This window comes from Panulirus ornatus, chromosome 31, assembly GCF_036320965.1.
Source record: "Panulirus ornatus isolate Po-2019 chromosome 31, ASM3632096v1, whole genome shotgun sequence".
NCBI classification, from domain to species: Eukaryota; Metazoa; Arthropoda; class Malacostraca; order Decapoda; family Palinuridae; genus Panulirus; species Panulirus ornatus.
In genome coordinates, this window is record NC_092254.1 from 10,185,658 (window position 1) to 10,202,500 (window position 16,843).

The 16,843-nt window shown below is 43.1% G+C and overlaps 1 long non-coding RNA gene across 8 annotated transcripts in view; it reads right to left on the bottom strand.

Annotated features, from left to right (window-relative positions):
* LOC139758809 (uncharacterized) overlaps positions 1–16,843 on the bottom strand; it is a 190,363-nt gene that overhangs the window by 140,916 nt on the left and 32,604 nt on the right. The window contains exons 1-2 of one of the 8 annotated variants that reach the window (XR_011714935.1): positions 11,965–12,328; positions 11,024–11,769 (exon numbers count right to left, since the gene is read on the bottom strand). This is a non-coding gene — a long non-coding RNA (uncharacterized lncRNA). Of the gene's footprint in view, positions 1–11,023; positions 11,770–11,964; positions 12,329–16,843 lie in introns of those variants that run through there. The other 7 variants (XR_011714939.1, XR_011714936.1, XR_011714940.1 and 4 more) reach the window with 7 other exon arrangements.

The following is a 16,843-nucleotide window of genomic DNA, read 5'->3' on the forward strand; positions in this document are numbered from 1 at the left end:
AGGCTGACCAAGAACCCGGGTTTATTAGGTCGGTGGGTGACATTAGTATGGTAACAAAAGGCGATTAGAAGATGGGAAATGAGTGTGGGAAACTTGCTCCTTCTAGAAGTTACTGTCGATGGTGTGAGGGAAAAAAGTGGGGGTTGGTTAATGAAAGATTCGCTAGGAATACATATATGAGCGGGACTTCCATCCTCATTTTCATGGACGATTTTGGACACTTTTTCCCATGCACAGCAAATAAACTTCTGGAGATCAGCTTAAGAAAGAAAAAAAAAATATGTTTAACTGACATGCTCTTCTACACCATTTGGAGAGAGAGAGAGAGAGAGAGAGAGAGAGAGAGAGAGAGAGAGAGAGAGAGAGAGAGAGAGAGAGTGTATCAACGTTGACATAAACTGTGAAAACTCGTCAAAACAAACCCTTTTCGATTGAAAGGAGTCTACCCCATTCCTCCTACGGAGTGTAGCGCAGACTTGGGCTGCGGTGCAAGAGACCGTCTATAATAATAATGGGTTCTGGGCGACGGGAGAACTCTTTCAGAAAGGATGGAAAAGAGTACCATCTCGTTGGGTAACTTTCTTAGGCCAAGACTTTAGTCCACCATATATTTTTTTTTCTTTTTTTGTTTCGGCTCCTCCTGGGAAGCAGCGGAAACCCCGTTAAATGCGCTACCTCGCAAACGCGGGAGACAGCGACAAAGTATAAATAAATAAATAAATATATAAGATAAATGAACGTTTTGATTTACAAAAAGAGAAAAAAAATATATACCATCGTAGTAGTTTTACACTCTTAAAAACTGGTTGAGTCGGCCGGGCAATAACTAACATTTTGACCATTACGTTAATATACTTCAAGCTTAGCCAAAATAATCTTAGTAACCGAGCGACGCGCGTAACAATTTACTTAAATAAACTTGACACCAGATAGACTCCCTGGTAAAGGGTGTGTGTGTGTGTGTGTGTGTATTGCCACCAACGTCTCCATGGCCGAATACGGCCTTTCCACTGTGGGGAAAAACCAACACATATATAACCATCTGTGGCATTTCCATTTTAAGTCAATACACACATTACTTCGTACGCTCCCACCACTCGCGAATGAAAGCCCCGCCCCCACTCCTCCAGACGATATGAAGTCATAAGTGAATGATCTCTTTTATCAATTACACACACAACACCAGTGGGTTCTTTGGGCATGAGACCTATCAACTTAACTGTCAGGGTATTGTATTAAGGTGATTAATATCCAGCGACGTCCAGCAAACGAAAGATCTTCAACCACTTCCCTCAAGTTCAAATGTAAATTCTACGTCACACACACACACAGACACACAGACACACACACACATATATTCAGTATGTATACACGGCTCCATACACTCTCAACTCTTAAGAACAACTTCATCATACGGTGTACTTTAAGGGGACAAAAATCGTCCCTTGCTGCAGTTCATAACATACTTCAAGAACAATGAAAACTTTTTTTGTGGAGTAATAAAAATAGCAGGATTGAAGTTCTCATTTCAAATGTCTATTTTAGTTTAATCTACTCTCAAATCTACTGTAAAGAATATATATATATATATATATATATATATATATATATATATATATATATATATATATGACTGTGTATGTATAGGTATGTATATGTGCGTGAGTGGACGTGTATGCATATACATGTGTATGTGGGTGGGCTGGGCCATTCTTTTGTCTATTTCCTGGCGCTACCTCGCTAACGCGGGAGACAACGACAAAGAAAAAAATACATTAAAAAAAAAAAAAAAAAAAAAAATATATATATATATATATATATATATATATATATATATATATATATATATATATATATTATATACCTACATTTTCAAAGTGTGTATACGTATATTTGGAACACAAATGCAATGCATACGAACTTTGAGTGAGACGGTACGACCATTAAAGCAAACCCGGTACGACCCTTTGGTTATGACGGCCTGGCATTTGTGGACCCGACCCTTAATGGTCAGGTCAAATGCCAGGCCATCATACCCAACGGTCGTATCGTCGTACAGATGGGGGTCAACTCCACCCCCTCCCCTTCCCCTTTCCCCCCATGACATTATGATAATGTTGGAACCATTAGCCCAAATGTCGAGAGCTCTTCAGTCTGTCCAACCTACTATGAGCCACTGTGAGACACACTAATTCTTTTCTTTAGAACTTTTGAAGATGTTTGGAAAACTCTTTCCACCCACCCCCCTTACAGAGCTGGGGTCTGGGACCTTCCTACTTCACGTTACATTGTTTTAGGGAGGTCTTCAACCCCTACACAACAGGGTCTGGGACCTTCCTATTCACCTTACAGTATTGTGGGAGGTCTTCAACCCCTACAACAGGGTCTGGGACCTTCCTACTTCACCTTACAGTATTTGGGGAGGTCTTCAACCCCTACAACAGGGTCTGAAACCATCCTACTTCACCTTACAGTGTTTTGGGGAGGTCTTCCACCTCCCCCTACAACAGGGTCTGAAACCATCCTACTTCATCTTACAGTGTTTTGGGGAGGTCTTCAACCCCTACAGCTGAGTCTAAAAGTTTACCTTACCTTAACGTATTCATTTCGACGGTTTCGGAGGTCTTCTACCCCAAATAGATAGATCACGACCTTACCTAGCCTTACCTTTCGATGGCTTCGGAGGTCTTCTACCCCCTATAACTTGGTCAACGACCTTACCTTACAGTGGTTTCTGAGGTCCTCTATCTTGCGACCTTTCCTAATGTATACCTTACGATGATTTCGTATATCTTCTACATCTACAGCTGGGTCTCGGACCTTACCTTACCTTACGTATATCTTACAATGGTTGCGAAGGTCTTCTACCTCCCAAAGCTGGGTCTGGGACCTCACTCATGCATACCTTAAGATGGTTCAGGGGGTCTTCTAACTCTACAGATTAGGCCTGGGACCTTACCCTACGTATACTTAAATATGAATCTGAAGGCCCTTCTACTCGCTCACAGATTGGTCTGGCACAATGCTACCCACGCTGCCGGAGGCCAGGGACCAGCAGACCTAACCCTTAAATTCTGAATGGACTGGCATACGTATGTAGGCACTAGCCCATGCCACATCTTTTAAAAATTCTCCCTTGGACAGTCCATAATGTTAATATAAGGAAACCCCCTCGACTGAGTCTATAGAAAGAATACTTCCTCCAAAGTGGAATTATCCACCCAGGGCGCTCCGCGTTCATGCAACTCTGCAGCAACAGACAACATGGTAGAACATTACCTGCTCGAATTCGGTCGCACATTTAGCCGCAGCGGTGAAAGATATGGAGAGAATCAGTGAGGAAAGATTGACCAAGAGGATATATGTGTCAGAGGTGGAGGGAACGAGGAGAAGTGGGAGACCAAATTGGAGGTGGAACGATGGAGTGAAAAAGATTTTGAGTGATCGGGGCCTGAACATACAGGAGGGTGAAAGGCGTGCAAGGAATAGAGTGAATTGGAATGATGTGGTATACCGGGGTCGACGTGCTGTCAATGGACTGAACCAGGGCATGTGAAGCGCCTGGGGTAGATCATATAAATATATATGTCTGTGTATGTATATGTATGTACACGCTGAAATGTATAGGTGTGTATATGTGTGTGTGGGCGTTTATGTATATACATGTGCATGTGGGTGGGTTGGTCCATTCTTTTGTCTGTTTCCTTGCGCTACCTCGCTAACGCGGGAGACAGCGACAAAGTATAATATATCATATATATATATATATATATATATATATATATATATATATATATATATATATATATATATATATATATATATATTATATATATAGGCGTGATAATCCTATGAGTCCACGGGGAAAGGAAACACGGTAAGTCCCCAAGTGCACTTTCGTGTAATAATCATATCATCAGGGGAGACACAAGAAAGAAATATAACTGTCAGTTGGTATATAACGAAGAGACGTAGCTCAATTGTGATCCTTTCCGATAAGCGTGATATACAAAACGTAAATGCTTTATCCGTGCAATATGAATACATAAAAAATGTATATAAAAATACAGGAGTAAAGAATACAGAAATGTAATGCTCAACTCTTCTTTTCTTTCTCTTTTCCCCGCAGCAAGACCTCGAATGCCACTGCAATCCAGCACGGCACTTATAGACCATTAAGACTAAATCTGGACTACCGAACTCCGTCTTTTCCATTCGTATGAGAACTTCGCCTTGATTCCATCCACCACTTTACTCACACTCAACTTGCCCTCAATTCTAGTCAACTCCAGACTCTTGCTTCTCATTAAAGGCTTTTACCATCATTTCTTTACAACAATGTGTTGTTGTTTTTTTTGTTTCTTTTAAGTACCCCGTCCGAGGCACTGTTAGTATTCTATAAACGATGATTTTTCCCATTTATCGTATTCTTATGAACAACGGATACGTAATATGTTTATCAAATAGCCTTTTATAACCTACAATCGCATCGGGGTATATATTATATATATATATTACCAGGGGGTTGTTATAATCATATACTGTATCTATCTATGCTATTTTCCCTCCCTCACTTCACACTAGCACTGCCTTTCATGGTTAAATCACCTGGTAGACCAGAGGCAGACCATATAAATCACATGCACACACCTCCCCCACACGGGAGCGATGGATTTCAAAATGAACACTACCACTCCCGTCGTTTCGATCGGGGTTGGCAATGCTTAACGTCATTGCATTATGGCAAGTGACAGGAATAGCGTCGCTATTTACTTCCTCATATTTCCTCCATAGGGAAAGTGGGAACTACCAATGTGTAGCCAGATAGCCAGAGCTTTGTTCGGAATCGTTTCGTCCGGTTGAATATTCATATTGTTAGACACTGAAAGTGTGAATGTAATTTATAGTCTCACTGTACATAAGTATACGTAGATAGCTGCTCCAATCTTTACGATGTTCACCATGCGATATATATATATATATATATATATATATATATATATATATATATATATATATATATATATATATATACAAACACATAATATATATATATATATATATATATATATATATATATATATTTTCTCTGATATTCCCTTTCTCTTCGTTTTCTGGGAGATGAAAGGCAATGATCAATACCCCCCCCCCCCCTCCCTCCCTCCTCCTCCCGCACACCAGACCAATCTTCTCTATTCTATCAATCAAGCTCAATTCCCTCTTTACCCGTGGCCCGATCCGTTTCCCTCCGGACGTTCGCTTTCAGCAAACTCTCTCTCTCTCTCTCTCTCTCTCTCTCTCTCTCTCTCTCTCTCTCTCTCTCTCTCTCTCTCTCTCTCACCCAACCCCATCAATCGCCTCGTTCTTCAACCGGTATCAATATTGGAGTGACGAGATGATCAACTCGTGTAAAACACATGAAAATATCAATGCTACACCAAAACCTTTGAAAACGTCACTATATATATATATATATATATATATATATATATACTCTTTCTACAGATGGTGCTCCACATGAAACACTGGACAAACCACATTCTCATATATATATATATATATATATATATATATATATATATATATATATATATATATATATATATGCATTAAACCCTCTCTTGTACTGCATCTTCACACGGTTCCTACGTACAGTGCACAGCCATTACTGCCTTTTCCAGCCACCAAAGCACATGACCCACTTTTTCCTTCGCTTTCTATACCCAAAACTCGAAATGCACTCTGGCTGAAAATCTTTTTTCGCCGACCACACTCTCAGCTCCGTTCACCTGGCTGGAAAGGCATTTCCATTTCACGACCCCCCCACCCCAACTGGTCTATGTGTACGTAACATACACGTACCACCGACCTCCGACCCCCCCCCCCTCTGTTTTGAAGTACTGCCTCAGCCTCCGCTCTCGTCGAGCAATCTCACATGCGTCCCTGCCACCGTGGCTTCGACCCGCGAGAGTGGAGTGAGGCATCTGCTTCCCATAGTTTTTAAGTGTGGCGTCCAGCCACACGAGGATTAACCGTTATATACAACCTCCTCCTCCTCCTCCTTTTCTCGAAGCTGGGGGGGGGGGGGGGGGGTGGAGGGTTTCCCTCCATTATCATGGCTTTCCCTCAGTCTACGAGCTAATTCACATAAAAAGAGCCAGGTCTATTAAGACCCCCAGAGAGCTTAAATGTAATATTTTTCTACATTTTCTCACGAACTCCACTTTTCCCGTTCATCTACGATGGGCCACGGGTCAAGGATTCTCTTGTGCCCCTGCCACGTCTTTTACTACAAGGGAAAAAATGAATCTATATTTGTCGATATACAATAACAGCAAACCCCTCCCCTCCCCCAGAACACAACTGGCCAACTAGGGTATGTGGGCCACGTCATTATAGGTCAAGTTAAAAAAAAGAAAAAAAAAAACCCCAAAGCCGACATACCCAAGCGTAGTGCTCAAACGCGTTAAACTTTAAACGCCATTTTCACGTAATCTAATAAAAGGAAAAAATACTTTAATCACATTCCAGTAGACCTACGTGGCTTTCGAAAACTTTGACGAAAAGCGGTGCACACAGGGCGACTTCGTAATAAACCTATGCCTGACCCAATTTCCTTTTAAAGCTCCACGCGATTCATATATATAGTCACAACCGCCATAAATAAACTCAATGAAAGTGCACTGAATTACCTATCTGTTTATATACATATATATATATATATATATATATATATATATATATATTTTTTTCTTTTAAACTATTCGCCATTTCCCGCGTTAGCGAGGTAGCATTAAGAACAGAGGACTGGGCCTTTGAGGGAATACCCTCACCTGGCCCAATTCTCTGTTCCTTCTTTTGGAAAATTAAAAAAAAAAACGAGAGGGGAGGATTTCCAGCCCCCCGCTCCCTCCCCTTTTAGTCGCCTTCTACGACACGCAGGGAATACGTGGGAAGTATTCTTAATCCCCTATCCCCAGGGATAATATATATATATATATATATATATATCTTTTCTTTTCTTTCAAACTATTCGCCATTTCCCGCATTAGCGAGGTAGCGTTAAGAACAGAGGACTGGGCCTTTGAGGGAATACCCTCACCTGGCCCAATTCTCTGTTCCTTCTTTTGGAAAATTAAAAAAAAACCGAGAGGGGAGGATTTCCAGCCCCCCGCTCCCTCCCCTTTTAGTCGCCTTCTACGACACGCAGGGAATACGTGGGAAGTACTCTTAATCCCCTATCCCCAGGGATAATATATATATATATATATATATATATATATATATATATATATATATATATATATATATATATATATATATATATACTGATACAGTAGGTTTTATATATATAGTGGGGCAGTATAGCTTCTGAAAATATCTCAATCAAACCGACCATTTTTCGACTGGAAAAACGAAACACACACACACACAAACACACACACACACACACCTTTCACAAACTCTGGGCATGAACAGGGAGTCCCACTCTCACCTTCAAGAATACAGGAGGGTTAGGTTTGACGCGATACCATTCACTGGCCATCACAAAACAGGTTCTGAAACTACATTACCTAGATGAGGTGTTAGGTAGAGTACGTAAGGAGTGAACCAAATAACTATGAAGTGTGGTGAAACCAGCAAAAAAAGGGGAAGACTAGAAGAAACCTCCCAAAAAACGCAAAAACATTAGCAAAGGTAGATCTCCAATGGGATGGAGAGATTAGTAGAAAACGAAACAAAAAAAAACGCAAAAACATTAGCAAGAGATCTCCAATGGGATGGAGAGGTTAGTAGACAACAAAAACAAAAAAAACGCAAAAACATTAGCAAGAGATCTCTAATGGGGAAGGGGAGTTTAGTAGAAAACGAAAAAAAAACGCAAAAACATTAGCAAGAGATCTCCAATGGGATGGGGAGCTTAGTAGAAAACGAAAAAAAAAAACGCAAATACATTAGCAAGAGTAGATCTCCAATGGGGAAGGGGAGCTTAGTAGAAAACCTAGTGTAAGTTAGACCATAACAAAAAAAAAAAAACCATTATAAAAAGGAAAAGGATTTACCGAGTCCCGTATTGAGAACGATCATCAGCACCCAAAGCCAATAAGGCAACTAGAAACCAGGAAGAAAACAACAACAACAAGGATCTTAGGAAGGGGGTTTTTTAGCGTGGGAGAAAAAAGAAAAAATAATATAAGGGCAGAGCTAACCAAAACTAGAAATTTTCGACAGAAATTATCGACAGAATCATTGGGGAAAAATATTACCCGTAGAAACCCACGTATGATATCTAAAAACCGGACGATAGTCGAATGATTAATACCACTAGAAACCCGAGTAACGATGAACACCCAGGGCTGGGATGACCAACGGAAACCTTGGTACGGTGGTTTCAACACGAATCAAACCATATCCACATTGCGGTGAGTATCAAACGTATGGGGGGGGGGGGGGAGATCAATAGAAAAAAAAAAAACCAAGGACGGGAGAAACCGATTCAAACCAGGCATCCAGACCTCAGGTTACAAAGGGAGGGAACATCATAAGAAACCGAGCGGGGCGGGGAGAATACCAATATACATCTACCGAATGAAAACCACTAGAAACCCTGAGGAGGGGGGAATGAAACCACTGAGGGAGAGAACAGAAACCGGAGGAGTGGAAGTTACCATCAATCAGGATGGGGGGGGGGGGGGAGGTGATTATAAACAATGAGTCAGGTCACTATAAACCAAGGCAGGGGGCCACACTTGACATATCAATAAAATCTATATAAACCACGAGCTAAACCGGTGTAATACACAACATGGAGTAAGGGGACGAAGTGGAGAGAAATCAGACGAGAGGGAGGTCAACAGAAGCCAAATATCTTAAAACTTGGGGGAGAAAGCAACAGAGAGAGAGAGAGAGAGAGAGAGAGAGAGAGAGAGAGAGAGAGAGAGAGAGAGAGAGAGAGAGAGAGAGAGAGGTCTATAGAAAAAAGTGGGAGAGATTAAGAGGAACGGGTATGGAAAAAAAGGGATGGAAAGAGAGAGAGAGAGAGAGAGAGAGAGAGAGAGAGAGAGAGAGAGAGAGAGAGAGAGAGAGTGAGAGAGAGAGAGAGCGAGGAGTGAAGTCTACAGAAAAAGTGGGAGAGATTAAGAGGAACGGGTATGGAAGAAAAGGGTGAGAGAGAGAGAGAGAGAGAGAGAGAGAGAGAGAGAGAGAGAGAGAGAGAGAGTGAGAGAGAGAGAGAGCGAGGAGTGAAGTCTACAGAAAAAGTGGGAGAGATTAAGAGGAACGGGTATGGAAGAAAAGGGTGAGAGAGAGAGAGAGAGAGAGAGAGAGAGAGAGAGAGAGAGAGAGAGAGAGAGAGAGAGAGAGAGTGAGAGAGAGAGAGAGCGAGGAGTGAAGTCTACAGAAAAAGTGGGAGAGATTAAGAGGAACGGGTATGGAAGAAAAGGGTGAGAGAGAGAGAGAGAGAGAGAGAGAGAGAGAGAGAGAGAGAGAGAGAGAGAGAGAGAGAGAGAGAGAGAGAGAGACCTTAGGGGAGGAGGAGAGAAGGGGTGGGTGAAAATCATCAATAGAGACCTGATCACCGATAGAAACCCCATTATCAATGAAACCACAGATAGGAAAGATCGCTTACGAGACCAAGAGGAGACGGAGAGTGGCAAACGACTACTAGAAACCTTGGTTCCAACGAAACTACGGAATTACTTAGAAACCCCCGGTAAGGGAGATTATTGGAAACCTGGGATAAAAAAAAAAAAACCAAGGGGGAAGAAAATTCACCAGCATCGTCTTGAAAGATAAGACCAACAAGAGGGAGTATGTCCCTATTAGAAACCTGGGGGGGGGAGATCACAACCCTCCGTAGAAACCAGTGGGGGGAAGAAATGAACACTAGAAACCTTTTGGAGAAGTTGGCCAGTTTCACTCATGACTAAGCTATCACTTATACAATGAAATGCAACCAATTCCAAAGGCACGACCCTTAGGGTAGATGGCCCCTGGCCTAGCCTGACCTCTGACCTCTACCCCTTCAAGGGGGTCAGGTCACACAAACACACACACACACACCCATGGTTCGTCTCGTCGTTTTCAAGGGGCGTACCGTCTCGCTTCATGGATTATTTTGAACGACAAGGATCTAGAAATGCTAGAAACGGCTCACACGCCATGCGCAGCCAGCGAACTACGAGAATAATATCTACACAGCAGAGCGTCTGACATTCAAAATGCTTCCCTAACTTACTCGGTTCAGCATCGAACGAACACTGGGGCTCTCCACATTCTACTTTGCGTCAAGTTTCAACTTGGTTTTGCGATGAATTGGAAGACGTCGCCTTCACACAGAACACCATCCCGATCACTTGATAACACGCACAATGTAGATAAGGGCATAACTCTTCACAACTTCGGGGCATGATTCTATATCAACTTCTGACGAGATAAAAGTTCCCTTGAAACAGCCATTGGGGCGTGCATAATCATGCATGCACCGTCATCACAACGGCTCTTACAATTATACTGTTCGTATAACATCACAAATCTAAATGAATCGTGTGGATGGTGAATAATTCACCTCGAATTTATGGACGATATATAAATGTAAATTTAATCAAGGTCATGTTATGATGAGAAGCCCCCACCCTCGATCGCCCAATTAAAAAAAACCCGAGGTGAATCAAATAATCGAAATTCGCTCTACATTTATATTCACTCAATTCACCAGTGGCCGCTCTTTGTTGCGAAACACCAAAAATGCAAAGCGCACAAGCTTTCTTCTTTCACATTTTTTTTTTACTCTAACAGCGAAATCACAGTTAATTCTACAGCAACGCGGACCCCTAAATGCACACACGTGGGGTCATTAATGGCATAGACCAAACACATCTAATTTGTAAGCTCTGCCGCGACCAACGGTATGACGGTACAGCGTTGGATGGTCAAAAAAAAAAAAAAAAAATAGAAGCACAAGCCGTACGTACGTACATGCCACACCTTAAAAAGAAACATAACGTCGTGCCAAGAGTCTTACCTTCAGCTGGCTGTATCCATGGTGTTCACAACGCCCGAGTTCTACTGAAGAAGGTGGTGGGAGGGAAGAAAACCTTTATGCTCCAGCCCGTGTTCACTTGGCAACTCCTCGGGGCCTGGCCACCCTCCAGAGGGCCCCCCAGTGTGTAAGCCGGCTTCGCATGACACGTCCATCGCCGTCATGAGGAAGGGGCGGTGTGTTCGTGGTGGAAGAGGAGTTTAGGGCGCGGCTGTTGGCGAGGGAGGGCGCGGGCGGTGGTGGTGAAGGTAAGGGCGCGGCGGTGGCGATTTGACAGGGCGCGGGGCGGAAGTGCGGGTTGCGTTGCTGCAGGGCGTGCAGACCCCAGAGACTTATCCATCACCACCATATCTCTTGTGTCTCGGGAGGCGGCGGTGGCGGTCAAAGCAGCGATGGGCGGTGGCGATGGTGTTCGCGAGGCGTGATTTCGAGGACGACCTAAGAAGCCACATCGTTGTTCCGACAGCGGTGAGTCTCCGTCGAAGGGGAAGAGGAGGAGGAGGGGGACGACGAAGACGACGGCCAACGATTTAAGTTCGCGACACTGGTAGATCTGACTGAGTATATTATTCCGCACAGGTTCAAGTCTCGTCTTTTACATATGGAATAATACATATATAAAATTGCAGTATTCTAATGGCTTTTCCATCGTCCATTCCTTTGAATTTACATGAGCCACACAGGGTACCAGGTAAATAGCTAAGGCTTGCTTATACACAATTGATTTCCTGAAACATATAAGAACAAAGGTTACTACTTTACAACACTTAAGAATAATCTTCTTGAACGTGTATCAGTGATTTTTGAACGTCAAGCAAAGATTTTCTCATTTTGAAAATTCCAAAGTCATTTGCCCAAAACAAAATATATATAAATATATCAGTGAACCTAACAGTTTCAAATAAGGAAAAAGGGGGGTTTACCTGATTTTTTTTTTTAGCAATTAGAATACTGCAATGAACCAACCAATATTGCTGTTGCTCGCAAGAACAATAAACATTTACACTGGTCAAAAGACACAGAGCAAGCAAGACAGGGTAGCCTACATGGGCACTCAAATGGAGCTTCGCTTCGGACGTAGACCAGGTTCGAACTCACACTAGTTTTCCTCAACCTGGCGTGTTTTTCGGACTTAGGTTCAACGAGGGAGTGAGGGGTGGGAAGAAGTGAGTGAGTCGCGGTCGCGAGCGAGGCACCAGGGTCGAGGGAGATCACATCCTCCCGCCGCGAGGTCTGCACCTAGACTGTCTTGGGGTCGCTTTTGAACTGCGGCTCCGAACCCAGCGCCGGCCGGCTGTCCCAAGACTGCCAAATGTCGCCACAATGTACAAAAATGTTCCCTCCTCCTCCTCCTCCTCTACCTCCTACCTCCCCCCTACCTTCTCCTCCTCCTCCCCCCCATCTCCTCCTCCTCCACCTCCCCCACAACCCCACCCCCCCACCCTTCGCGTGATGCAATAATTTCAACTTTGATTAACTTGACATTATGCAAATCCGTTATTCATCAGCGTGATGTAAAAGAATGACGCCCTGGCTTGTCGCGGCAGGTACAACCGACGGAGTTGAACCATTTAAGTTTTACACTGAATTAAGAAAAGGAAAAAAAAAAGGGGGCCACGAAAAATCGAGGGAGAGGAGGAGGGGAGAAGGAGGAGAGAGGGGCGGGTGGGGGGGACGATTGAGGGGAAGGGGGTGGGTGGATCGGGCTTCTTCTTCGTGTTGTGGGGATAAAATGGGCGTGCCTTTCCATGGCCAGTGTAACCAAGCCTAATACACACGCCCGTGCCGCCTCCCTCCCACGACCCCTGGCATCACCAGCAAATGTTATACACACCACCACCACGCCCTCCCTCCACGCCCTCCCCCACCTCCTCCTCTCTCCCTCTCCACCTTCTCCCTCGTCTCTCCATCGCACTACACAAGTCAAGGTGTGGGAGACCAACGTTTGCCCCGGGTAACGGATAGATCGGTGTCCGTCCGTTAGCCGTGAGGTCATAGCGCGTCAAGAACTCAATACCGGATTTGTAGCCATGGGACTCTCATGACCTCTCCTCCACCCTCTCTCCCTCTCTCTCTCTCTCTCTCTCTCTCTCTCTCTCTCTCTCTCTCTCTCTCTCTCCCGCGTGTTTATTTGCAGGGATTATGAAGTACGAGACGAAGTGGGGTGGACATTAACGCGTCACGAGAACGGATCGGAGGTGGGTGGATGGGTGGGTGCCATTTCATGCAAACACCGCGCCCATGTGCGTATATATTCGTGGCCTACACAAAGAGAAGCGCATGCGCATGCATTCACACGCGGGGGGGGGGGGGGGGGGAGGGGACAGGCGGAGCATGCACAAGGGGGTTGAGTCCCATCCCCCCTCTCCCCCTCCTCCTCCCCATACTTCACTCTCTGTAGACACACATTTTCACAAAATCTCCCATACACACGTTCACGACCGCTCAATGTACATTGAAAACGATATCTATCTATCTATCTATCTATCTACCTATCTATCTGTCTACTTATATACATACACACACACACACACACACACACACACACACACACGTATATATATATATATATATATATATATATATATATATATATATATATATATGTGTGTGTGTGTGTGTGTGTGTGTGTGTGTGTGTGTGTGCGGCACAGTAGCACTATCAAAAAACAAAGAATAAAGTTTAGTTCTAAATATCCAAATACATCCCTACCTTAAAAAAAAAATGTCTAAGCAATAATACACAAACATCCTGTTGGATAATGAAAAAAAATTCCTTTTAATTCACTAACAAGGGATGGCTTGAACACCTGAAGATTCAACTACTTCTACCCCCCACTCCTGTTCTTCTAAGCTTACTGTTAAGAGACTTGGTCCCCTAACCTATCTAAATCGAACCCTAACCTCACCAAACCCAGCTTCATCCAACTTAACCCAGCGCAACCTAAGCCAACCAAACCTAACCTGACCTAACCTAACCTAACTTAACCCAGCGCAACCTAAGCCAACCCAACTTAACCTAACCAAAACAGAACGCAAACCTAACCTACCCTAACCTAACCTAACCTAACCTAACCTACCCTAACTCAAACCCTTACCAGAACCAATCTATCTCCTAGGACAGAAAACGGTGTGTGTGTGTGGGGGGAGAGAGAGAGAGAGAGAGAGAGAGAGAGAGAGAGAGAGAGAGAGAGAGAGAGAGAGAGAGAGAGAGAGAGAGAGAGAGCACCCAGCGATACGACGGAGAAAAATTCCTGTAGCTATAACTAGCAGAAAAAATACCTGTGCCATAAATAGCAGAAAAAAATAAATGGACTATAACTAGCGGGGGAAAAAATCCTGTGTTCTCTCTAGCAGTGAAAAAAAAAAGAAATAAGAAAGCTATGCTATTCACTGCAATGTCTAAATCCTATTTCATTTATATTCTCGATTCGCTTGCTGGTACATAGCTATATTTTCCTATGTATTCTTTAAACGTATATATATATATATATATATATATATATATATATATATATATATATATATATATATATATATATATATATGTGTGTGTGTGTGTGTGTGTGTGTGTGTGTGTGTGTGTCTCCCCGATGATGTGATTATTCCACGAAAGTGCACTTGGGAACTTTTCGTGTTTCATTTTCCCCGTGGACTCGTAGGAATATCTTGACCACTCGCAAAATTGTGATCCTTTCCAATATAAAGGGAGGTAGCATATTCTATAAAGGCTTTGAATGCTTATGTTATTTTCGTGAGACTGAACACTTGATGTTTTCTCACACTCTTTCTGACCTTATAACTAGATCTGTCAGCAACATACGACAGCGTAGCAGAGCCGAAGAAAATATAGAAAATTAACCTGTTCATTAAAAGGAGAATTAAAAAGAAGAAAAAAGAGAAGAAAAATTGCATGGCAAAGACATTCGACTGACGTGTGAATGGGTTCCTTCAAATGTTCGGTTGTCTGTGAATGACGAAATAAGGGAACATGGGGAAGCCTTATTCGTGGCCTTATTCGTGCAAGTGATTTGATAGGGTGTTTTCCCCACCAGGGAATAAGGGAAGCGGCTTATTTGCGACCTTATTTGAGCAAGGAATTTGATAGGGAATTTCACATCAGGGAATGAGGAAAATAAGGGAATCAAGGAAGCCTTATTTGCTGCTTTTATTCAAGCAAATGAAAGGGAGTGGACATCGGATGTAACTAAACAGCAAGGATGCAACAGTAAACCATAATTTTTCTTCCCAACTTGCATCCATGATGAATATGATCGGGAGATCCACGTTGCCCACACGCTACAGGAGGGGGATGGGTGATTGCCCTGCGTTTCATCCTACATTCCCGGTCGAAAAAATATCATATAGAAACGTAGTCTTCTAAAAGTGTTGGCTTTATTGTGATCGAAGGAACATTTCGTACAAGTGGGGGGGATATAAGTCTCCACAACGAGTAGATTTGGGGTTCAGAATATAAGGTCAAAAAAAAAAGAAATTTTAGAAACTTAAATCGCCATAAATGCCGGATTTGGGGTTTTGCATTACCTCCAAAATCCGGGAAAAGTTAATCGCCAAAATTGCCGGATTTGCTGATCAGATAAACCTCAAAAGTCCGGTGGAATTCAATCGCCATTAATTACCAGTTTTGGGGTTTATTAAAAACCTCAAAACCTCGGGTGAATTCACCCGCCATAAATGACGGATTTAATAATCGGAATCACCTCAAAAAGTAATCGGGAGAAAGGCAATCACCATAACTAACGATTTTAGGGATCAGAATATCCTTAAAAATCCACCCCTTAAAAATAACCTTAAAAATCCCCCCTCAAAAATAACCTTAAAAATCCCCCCTCAAAAATAACCTTAAAAATCTTCTTAAAAATAACCTTAAAACCCCCTTAAAATTAACCTTAAAAATCTTCTTAAAAATAACCTTAACATCCCCCTTAAAATTAACCTTAAAAATCACCCTTAAAAATAACCTTAAAAATCCCCCCTTAAAAATAACCTTAAAAATCCCCCCTTAAAAATAACTTAAAAAAATCCCTCTTAAAAATAAACCTAAAAATACCCCCTTAAAAATAACCTTAAAAATCCCCCCCCCCCCAAAAAAAAAAAAGAAAGATAGGGTGAGATCCCTTCATTATATTATCACTAGTTCCTCCAACTGGCCACACGCACGCACGCACGCACGCACGCATGTACGAAAGCAGCATTACCAATGCTGCTTGCTCACTGTAGAACATCTACGGTGTCTGTGGTCATCAACACACACACACACACACACACACACACACACACACACACACACAAACCCATTGTGCGTAAGACACGAGCGATTTTAGCGACATGGAGCGCTAACGCTCTTAACCCCATGCCATCTTCTTCAGCAACCCCTTCACTACGTCTCAAGAACCCCAAAGCATCCACACAGTCCTCATCAAACCTCCGTCAAACCCTAACCTCCACCCCATAGTAACCCCATCCCCCACAATGCCTTCCTTAAACACCCCCCTCCCTCCACCACAACACCCTTAGATATGATTAAGACCCCCCTATAACCCCCTATCCTAAACCCCACACCTCACTCCACCCCAACACTTGTACCTTCAATACGACCCTAAAAACCTCGACTGACAGATTGCCATATAGTGCTCTCGTTTGAGGAGGAGGAGGAGGAGGAGGAGGAGGAGTAGGAGGAGGAAGAGGAGGAGCACGAGGAGGAGGAGTAAGAGGAAGAACAGGAGGAGGAAGATTAAGAGGAGGAGGAGAAGGAGGAAGAGGAGGAACAGGAGGAGGAAGA